Source organism: Mastigoproctus giganteus, chromosome 2 (genome assembly GCF_048544385.1).
Source record: "Mastigoproctus giganteus isolate SK-2022 chromosome 2, ASM4854438v1, whole genome shotgun sequence".
Lineage (NCBI taxonomy): Eukaryota > Metazoa > Arthropoda > Arachnida > Uropygi > Thelyphonidae > Mastigoproctus > Mastigoproctus giganteus.
Window position 1 is genome coordinate 161,069,200 of NC_143576.1, and position 8,524 is coordinate 161,077,723.

At 36.5% G+C, this 8,524-nt stretch overlaps 1 protein-coding gene across 3 annotated transcripts in view; it reads right to left on the minus strand.

Annotated features, from left to right (window-relative positions):
- The window catches only part of LOC150089706 (palmitoyltransferase ZDHHC6), a 181,053-nt gene extending 175,682 nt beyond the window's left edge, over positions 1–5,371 (minus strand). For 2 of the 3 annotated variants that reach the window (XM_090368746.1, XM_090368743.1), the window contains exon 1: positions 5,305–5,371. The gene's annotated coding sequence lies outside the window, so the exon portion shown is untranslated. Of the gene's footprint in view, positions 1–4,683; positions 4,725–5,304 lie in introns of those variants that run through there. The other variant, XM_090368745.1, reaches the window with a different exon arrangement.
- Positions 5,372–8,524: the final 3,153 nt, after the last annotated feature.

The following is an 8,524-nucleotide window of genomic DNA, read 5'->3' on the forward strand; positions in this document are numbered from 1 at the left end:
GGGCCTGCTAGCCAACCGTTCCTACATAAGTCATTCCAGAATTTCCTGTCTTGTTGAAGTGTGTGTGTGTGTGTGTGTGTGCATGCTACAGAACCAGCCAACCAACAAAGACAATACTACAGTAGACTTATAACAGCACCTTCAGGGATTCAAAGTGCCGTTATTTCGATTTTTTCGTTACCTAGAAAGTTTCATTTTTAATGTATTTAATGCAGAAATAACGAGGCAAAATAAGAAATAAAGAGATTAAGAATGCAATTTTATTAACTGCACATAAAAAACATAAACATGTTGAAAATCCAAAGTTATATTCTGCAATTAATACACTTCTGCTTATGCCCCATTCTATTTTCTTTATTATATCAAGTTTAGTCTGCACAATAGCACAGTGGTATCGTCACCGTCCTCCCCACACCGGGTGGAAAAGGCCCAGGTTCAAATCCTGTCAATGACACAAGGAACTTTTATAGCCTTTTTTTCACCCCATGGCTGAGTTAATAGGTCTCAGGCATAGATAGCAAGGATTTTTCCCCAGAAACTGGGGGTTTTCATCCAGCAAAACAGGCAAATCGAACAGAGAACACATGCGATTTACAGACACAATACACTTAGGTATATGAATAAGCTTAGTTTGACAAAGATTAGTTTGTCACTAAGCTTTAATGTTGTTCTTTTCTTCTCTGTATGAGGTTTAATAACTTTAGAAGCCATAGTGAGGGGTTTTTAATTTAAAATTATGAAATGAAAATTATCATAACAAAGATACAGAAGAAGACCATTCGGATGAACTTAACACCGAAAATAGGTTTTCTTTTGCAGGTGACAGACTCGAACTAAGAACGGTAACAATACCCAAAGTGTAATAAAAATTTGCTTTTGACCAATGTAACATCTTACTGCAATATACTCCCACACACACACCTTGCAGAACTGAAAGTACAGGTTCATAAATAACTAACAAAGGTAAATAAATAAATAAGGTATATTATTACGCTTAACGTCTCTGTTTGTAGATGATACAAAGGTTGGCAGAGTGGTTCATAACAGTAATGAAAGTATGCTGCTACAAGTTTCAGAAAAATTACGTAGACGGGCTGAGAAATGGCAACTGAAGTTTAATATTGAAAAATGCAAGTTACTAAACATGAGTAGCAGTAATATAGAGTAAAGTACCAAATATGTGGAACTACATTCAGGGTAGTGGAAGGTGAAAAAGACCTGAATTGTGCAGTCGGATATGAAGTTCTCTGAACAGTGCAGACAGGGTGCTAAGCCAGCTAATGGGGTATTGTCAATGATATATAGGAACTCTGCTAGCAGGAATAGGGAGGTGATTACCCCTTTGTACAAAGCCATGTTTAGGCCTTATCTCGAGTGCTGAATACCTCAATTTAGGAAGGATGTAGAGCTGCTGGAACAGGTACAGAAAAGGGCAACAAAGGGATGCTCTTACCAAGAAAGGCTTCAGTTCTGAAAATTGCAGTGCTTGGAACGGCAACTGTGAGGTGATCTGACTGAGGTGTTTAAAGCCTTGAGTGGATTGAGTAAGCTGAATGTTAATGGTATTCTTCCACTTGCTGAGACTACATGAGAGGGCATAAATTCAAATTGAGGAAGGATGGTTGCAGGATAGATGTGCAGAAATTTGTCTTTGTTGTGGAAGTGGATAGTCTGAACAAATTCAAGGAAGAGCTAAACAATTGGAGGGGATAGATAGGAGAAAGGCAATTTTTTTTAATTTTTTTTTGGCTGATGCTGCATAAGATTGCTTTCTTGCATCATTTGTCACTACTAATACTAAATAAAATTTACTTTTTACTATGTTCAGCTGGGTCCAAGAGTTTACTTCACTATAACTGTTTTAATACTGCCAATACCAGTAAAACAACTAACAATACGCTATGTACTTTTGAAGCAGTGCATACTGGCTTGATCTTAAATGTACACACAATTTCTCGAGAATCATACTAAGCCAAATCTATTAAATTGTTGTTGTTGTTATTGTTGTTATTCTGGTTTTTAGGAGCATTAGCAACTAAGGCCATATTGCTCTGGGATATGCGGTGGTCATTCCCTGACCTTTCCGCATCCTCCATATTTGGTGGTGACGGGCTCGAACCCCGGTCTAATCAAGAAGCGTGTGCTACGCACTGCTGCTCCTTCCCACCTGGCTACGGAGACGCCTTCTATTAAATAGACAAATACTTCCTTACATCAATTTACAAATACTAAATGGACCACATACTCCTTGCTGACATTATTTTATATCTGCAGCCTGACCTGATTTTTTTGATTATACATATTGCAAATTTTTTAGAACAAAGAATATGTTTAGGTCAGTATAAGGAATAACTACTACAGAACAAAAACATTTGAAATTCACACTGCATAAAAACTGCCATGTTCACCAATATGGTAATCTTGGAAACTTCAAACCACATCTCACTGGTCAATTGCAAATCAGGAATGACACTTTCCTTCTCTTAATTGAATTTTTTTTAATAAGTACTAATATGCAAACAGCACATGATGTTATCTATTCTCAATGGAACAACTTGAGGCAACTATCTCAATGGAGGCAACTTGAATGGCAACTATCGATTTGAAAAGATAGCAGTAACTGTTGAATGATTTTTTTTAAGAGTTCCAAGTCATTTAATGTCCTGGAAGAAAAAACTTTATTTCTATTCATTACTTATAGGCAAAACACTGAAAGATGGTCAAATATGAATGAAGTCTTATTTCGAGCCTTAGTAGTCTACAATTATTTCAGTTTAATGCCATATTTCAACAGTTTAGTCAGCAACTTCCCAAGGGATCTATCATCTGAACATATTTCAGGATTTTTTCCATCTCAATGGTTAAGTCACTTCAGTTGATGCAAAAAACAAGATGTTACAAGCTATTCAGAGCGCAATTAATATCCTAATATCCTATCCTCAGTGAGATGTCATAAACTATTTCAATAATTCATAGCCATATTTTGGTATGAAGATGAACATCCATCTTCTAATTACATACTATAATTCAAAATTATTTTGAATTATAGTTAAATAGCTAAAATATAGCTTAAATAGCTAATTAAAATAGTTATAATTAGCTAAAAATTATTTCTTAAAAACTTTCAGTCTACGACTACACTTTCAAACTGTGACACAAAAGTTTTAGAATGTCTCAGTTTAAGTTTGTTTTTGATTTAGAATGAATGGATGATGTTTTGAATATGACTGTCAACAGAAATGACTAGCAAGTGGAAGTTTGGATTCTTTAAAAGGCCTGTCCTCATTAATCTGTCGTTAATCACAAGAACATCTTTTAGATCCCCCTCTTTCTTTTCAGCTTTTCACATTGTAAAGCCATTGTCTATTCATCTGGCAGTAAATCATAATACCTTTCAGAGAAAATTTTTTTGGTTCCTTCATTAAAGGTTCAAGAAATTTTCACTGAATTGGATTAAAATGATTTGCCACATGCACAGGAGTTTCACATAATTGCAACAGGTCTAATTACTCTTTCCAAGCAACTTATACTGAATTTTGAGATTTTACATGAATATGAGTGGAGGGGTACATAAAGCACTAAAGTAGTTTAAATATATACTATCTCAATTAGCTAAACAGATTTGCAAAAATGCAACCAAAACATGCATCATAGTATTTTTTGTATGCTTTGTGGGGAAAAAAAATAATAAAAAATTGTTTTCTGGCAGAAAAGTCAAGTAGAGCTTTGTACCTCTGCAGCCTAAAGGAGAAAGATTCAGATTTAATATTTTGTTAATAACTAAACCAAGTGATCCACAAATCACACCAAGGGCTCACATCTGGTGAGTATGGGCATACCCAGGGTCCCGAGCTGGATATCATCATTCTTCTCTTTCTTGGCAATTTCTACTTCTGTCTCTCTCTCTCTCTCTCAGGGTAACTTGGGAATTTTTTTTGGCTGGTGCAGCATAGGCCTCAGGCTTCCTTGCACAATATGACTAATAATAATAATAATAAATTGACAAAAAAAGAGTTAAGTTAATCAGGCTCCACCTGATGAAAATTGAGAAAAAACATTGCTATTGTAACTTTATTCCAAAGTCACTGCACTACTGTTAATATTAACGAACAATAGTCAAGAGTTAATTCAAGTGTATGGGGGGTGAATCTACCTCAATTTTTCTCTGCTTTTGCTGTTGTTGTTGTTTGGTTTTTAGGAGCATTAGCAACTAAGACCATATTGCTCCGGGGATATGCGGTGGTCATTCCCTGACCTTTCCGCATCCTCCGTATTTTGTGGTCACAGGCTCAAACCCCAGCCTAATCAAGAAGCGTGTGCTACACACTGCTGCTCCTGCCCACCAGGCATCCCTGCTTTTGCATTCTAAAATCACTCTTTTCATCTAGCAATAATTTACAAGTTTTATTCACAATTTCTCTATTAAAAATTCAAGCAATTTCCATTGAAATGGATAAACAATAAAAAAAAAAAAAAAAAAAATCTGGTGCACCTACAATGGGAAATTCCAGAAAAAAAGTTAAGTATACCAGCTCTGTAATTGAATACATTTTTTCTTTTCTATATTCTAAGTTAAAAGATCTGACGTACAGTTGAAATAAAAATAAAAACTAGTAATTGTTCAGATGAATTTATTTTCCGATTTTAAAACAGCGGGAGGGGGATAAACACCCTAAGACTAACCATAGCGGGCTAGGCATATCAATCACTGCTACTCGCAAAATGGGTACCAGATTGTAAAGACTAACTGATGTTTCTATGTCAACAACAGAAGGGGGGGGGGGTGATTTAATACTTTTGACGCTGAGCCATGAAGCCCTACATTAATAGTCTAGGCTCATTAGTGGCAATGATCACTCTTGTCATGCAATCACCAAAGTTAAGGCCTACAATATGTACTTCAATATATCGAAGGCTCAAGCAAGCGAAGTAAAAAATAATAATAATACATGTTGCCACTGGAAATGAACCTAAATTACTGTCAAATTGCAAAATACTTTTCTTGACTACATTAAAGAAATATACTTTCCTATAGAAACCTCCAATTGTCAGAAACAAATATTAAGTCTATTATTAAGTGAAATTCATAATATAACCAGTATATTGATTTTTGTCTGCTCCAACTTTCCTTCCTGTAACATGGAAATGGGAAAATATAAATCAGCTGTAACTGACATTGCGAATTACAACTGTCATCTTTCTGCCAAGGTTATAAGAACTAAAAATGTGAGCGAGAGTACCAAATCCTGTTCTCAAATGGCAAACCATCCATAATTTATTTAAATCTAATGTAGCGAAATCTACCTTTGAACATTCAAAAAAAAATTCCAACTTTGCAAAGAAAATTCAACTAAACAACACGCGCCCCTCAATTCTAATAGAAAACTACTAGCGCCCTCATTCGTATTTGGAAATATGTACTGTATTTTATTGGATAGAGCTAAGAAGAGAAACTGTATGCAGATTAGGTGTGTATTATTGAATAGAGCTAAGAAGAGGGAACAAATACATCCAGGTTAGGTGTATTAACCACTGCAGTAGCCTGGGGCCACTGAAGAGCATAAAATAGTATAGGAGAGCAGCAACCATAACCCGCGCACTGATCGTTAGTGTGCCGAGTAAAGTGCACCAACATTCTCGGTAGTTCATCGAACAGTCTCTCTCTCTCTCTCTGACCAAGTAAAAAATAACCAATGAAGATGGAAGAAACCTATAATATATTTACATTCGGTAGCCAAATTAGTTAACACTAAGTGAGAGCTAGCATTTTCTACAAGTCATTTCGTGGTTGGTAGAAAATGCTACCATGTCTTTCCATAAATTAGTGGATTCCAATGAGATAGCCGCAGGAGCGGCGCTTATTCGCCAGCGAAGCTGACCCAAAACACTTAAATATTTAACATTAAATTGAATGTACTGGGTTTGTTTCAAAATTTTAATTTCTTGCACGAAGCATACATGCCTGTGTTGAAATCAGTTGTACTAGGAATTAGCCAAGTGATCAACTCGAGAGAAGAAAAATTCCCGCGATTGAGTGACCGTCGCGTAAGAGCCTGTGACTATTAAATAGAATAACGTTCTTGTATCTATCTTGTGAACAGCTCTGACTTATGTGTATCCATCTGTGAATACCTCTGACTTACGTATCTATCTTGTGAACTCCTCTATAGTTGCACAGTATATATATACGTCGGCACAACCATAAAGATCATTTCCAAATTAAAGCCCAACACTTTTGGTCTGTAAAGGTTAATATGAATTAATGAATACATTCAATTCATCAACTGGGTTTTCTATAATTTTCCCGCATTATCAGTGGTCAAATTGGGTTTGCTCTTTTCTTTTTATTTATTTGCGTGTAATTCACCACAGGGGCTCACATCTGGTGAGTATGGGCTTGGCACACCTAGGATACTGAGCTGGATATCATCATTCTTCTCTTTCTTGGTGATTCCCTTCTTCTTTTCTCTCTCTCTCTCTCTCTCTCTCTCTCTCTCAGGGTAACTCAAAAATTTTTTTGGCTGAGCTGGTGCTGGTCCTTGCACCATATGGTTAATAATAATAATAATACTCGTCATTCCCGGTTTTTCTCCCTTGGTCAGTGATTTCCAATGTATGCACACCTATTTGGTGATGGTACTATATGTAGAACACATGCCTTTCAATAGCACTCGCGTTTCCAAGGTGGCCAAACTATTCTTGAGGATTTTGGGCATTCAGGTTTATCTTAAAGTCGGATTGATGAAAACGTTGAAAAAGTGCATCGTCATCACTGAGGACAGACAGCATATGATTAACAATATCTGTAACATTACAGTTTTGTAATAAGGTACATGCCAGCGCATTTCAACTGGAAGTTAAATGAGGAAAATTTCTACAAATTTTGTGCCGTTTACTAAGTAATGAACAGGAACCGCTTTCTATGCCAAAAAGAACAGCTTACTTTGCAAGGTCCTAAAGAATGAAAGCTTGGTTATGATTATGACCCAGAAACATAAACAGTCCTCCCAGTGGGAAAAGTCCAAGCTCCATCCACGTTAGATCAAAAGTCAAGGTTGGTTATTTTAGGATTTAAGCACATTAGCGACCTAAGCCATAATACAAACGTACATCCGTAAATTGCATAGTTCTGTGGGCGATTTTCTGGATAAAGAACTTGAGTTTCCAGGAGGGGAAACCACGCTGTCCTCGCCTGAGACTGACTCAGCCACGTTGTGGAAAATACTCATAAAAATTCCTCACACCGTTGACGGGATTCAAACTTGGTCAAATCAGTGCAGGGAGGATGACGATTGTACCGTGTTACCTACAAAGGTTCAAACATCAAAGGCATAGATGTGCCTGTGGAATAGATGTGCGGAAATTTGCCTTTAGCCAGCGGATGTTTAATGCCACGATTACTATTACTATTACATGCTGATTGTTCTCCACCAGGCCAAATTGCAAATCACCAGTCCTATATCAGGGTCCAAAGGCATTTGAGGATGTCGGGAGAAAACACCTAAATGGCACTCAGGATTCGCTTCTGCATCACAATGCACCAGTCGTTTTGTTCGACACTTTTAGCCAAATTGGCAATGACCCCATTTCCTCCCTATTATCTGATCTGGCCCCCTATGACTTGTTCTTGATCCCCAAAACGAAATGGACAATGATTTAAAGACTCTCAGAAAATTCCAGCTGGATTATAGAAAGTGTTGGATGGCATTGCAAAACAAGAGTTCTGTGGATGCTTCAAATATGCAAACTTGGAGTGTTGCAGTCAGTAGCCCTGTTTGCTGAAATATTGTTGTACATCACGAAAGAGTGATGTACAATAATAATAAGTGATACATTTCCCAGTGAAATGTATCACCATACTTATATTTTTATTCCAGGTATAACAATGTTGTTATAGGGTTTTAGGAGCATCAGCAACTAAGGCCATATTACTCTGTGTGTACTGTCAGTAAATTTCATCTGTTGTAGGGTCGATTTTCTGTTTTACTGGATGAAAAACCATGCCACTCTCGTCTGAGACCAATTATAATTTCTGATTGGTTATATTATATGATTTACCTGAAAATTGGAATAACTCAAAAACCAGCAAATTCATTTTATACAATTTAAATAATCAATTAAATAACAAGTGTTGTCTTATCCCATACCAAAATATTATGGTAATGGCTAGTTGCTCCTCCTCAAATTTGAAGGTTTAATGCCAAATGAATTTAGTGATCAAATAAAAATGACCAACTACAGAATATTAATTCCCATTGCGATCACTAACAAGGTGATGCAGGAAGCAGTCATTTAGATGGTCTGAGTACCAACTGTTACTGGATGAATGTTCTATAAGTCCCAGTCATATGGTAACAATCTTAGAACAGCCTGCATGGAATGCCCATATCAAGACACTGATTTTATTTGCAGACTCCAGATATTCATATAGTTGGTCACCATGCTCAGTGCATTAAATCAGGTCAAAATCATCCGTAATCAGATGTTTAATTCTATATTTGGATTGCATCTGCCCATAGACGTC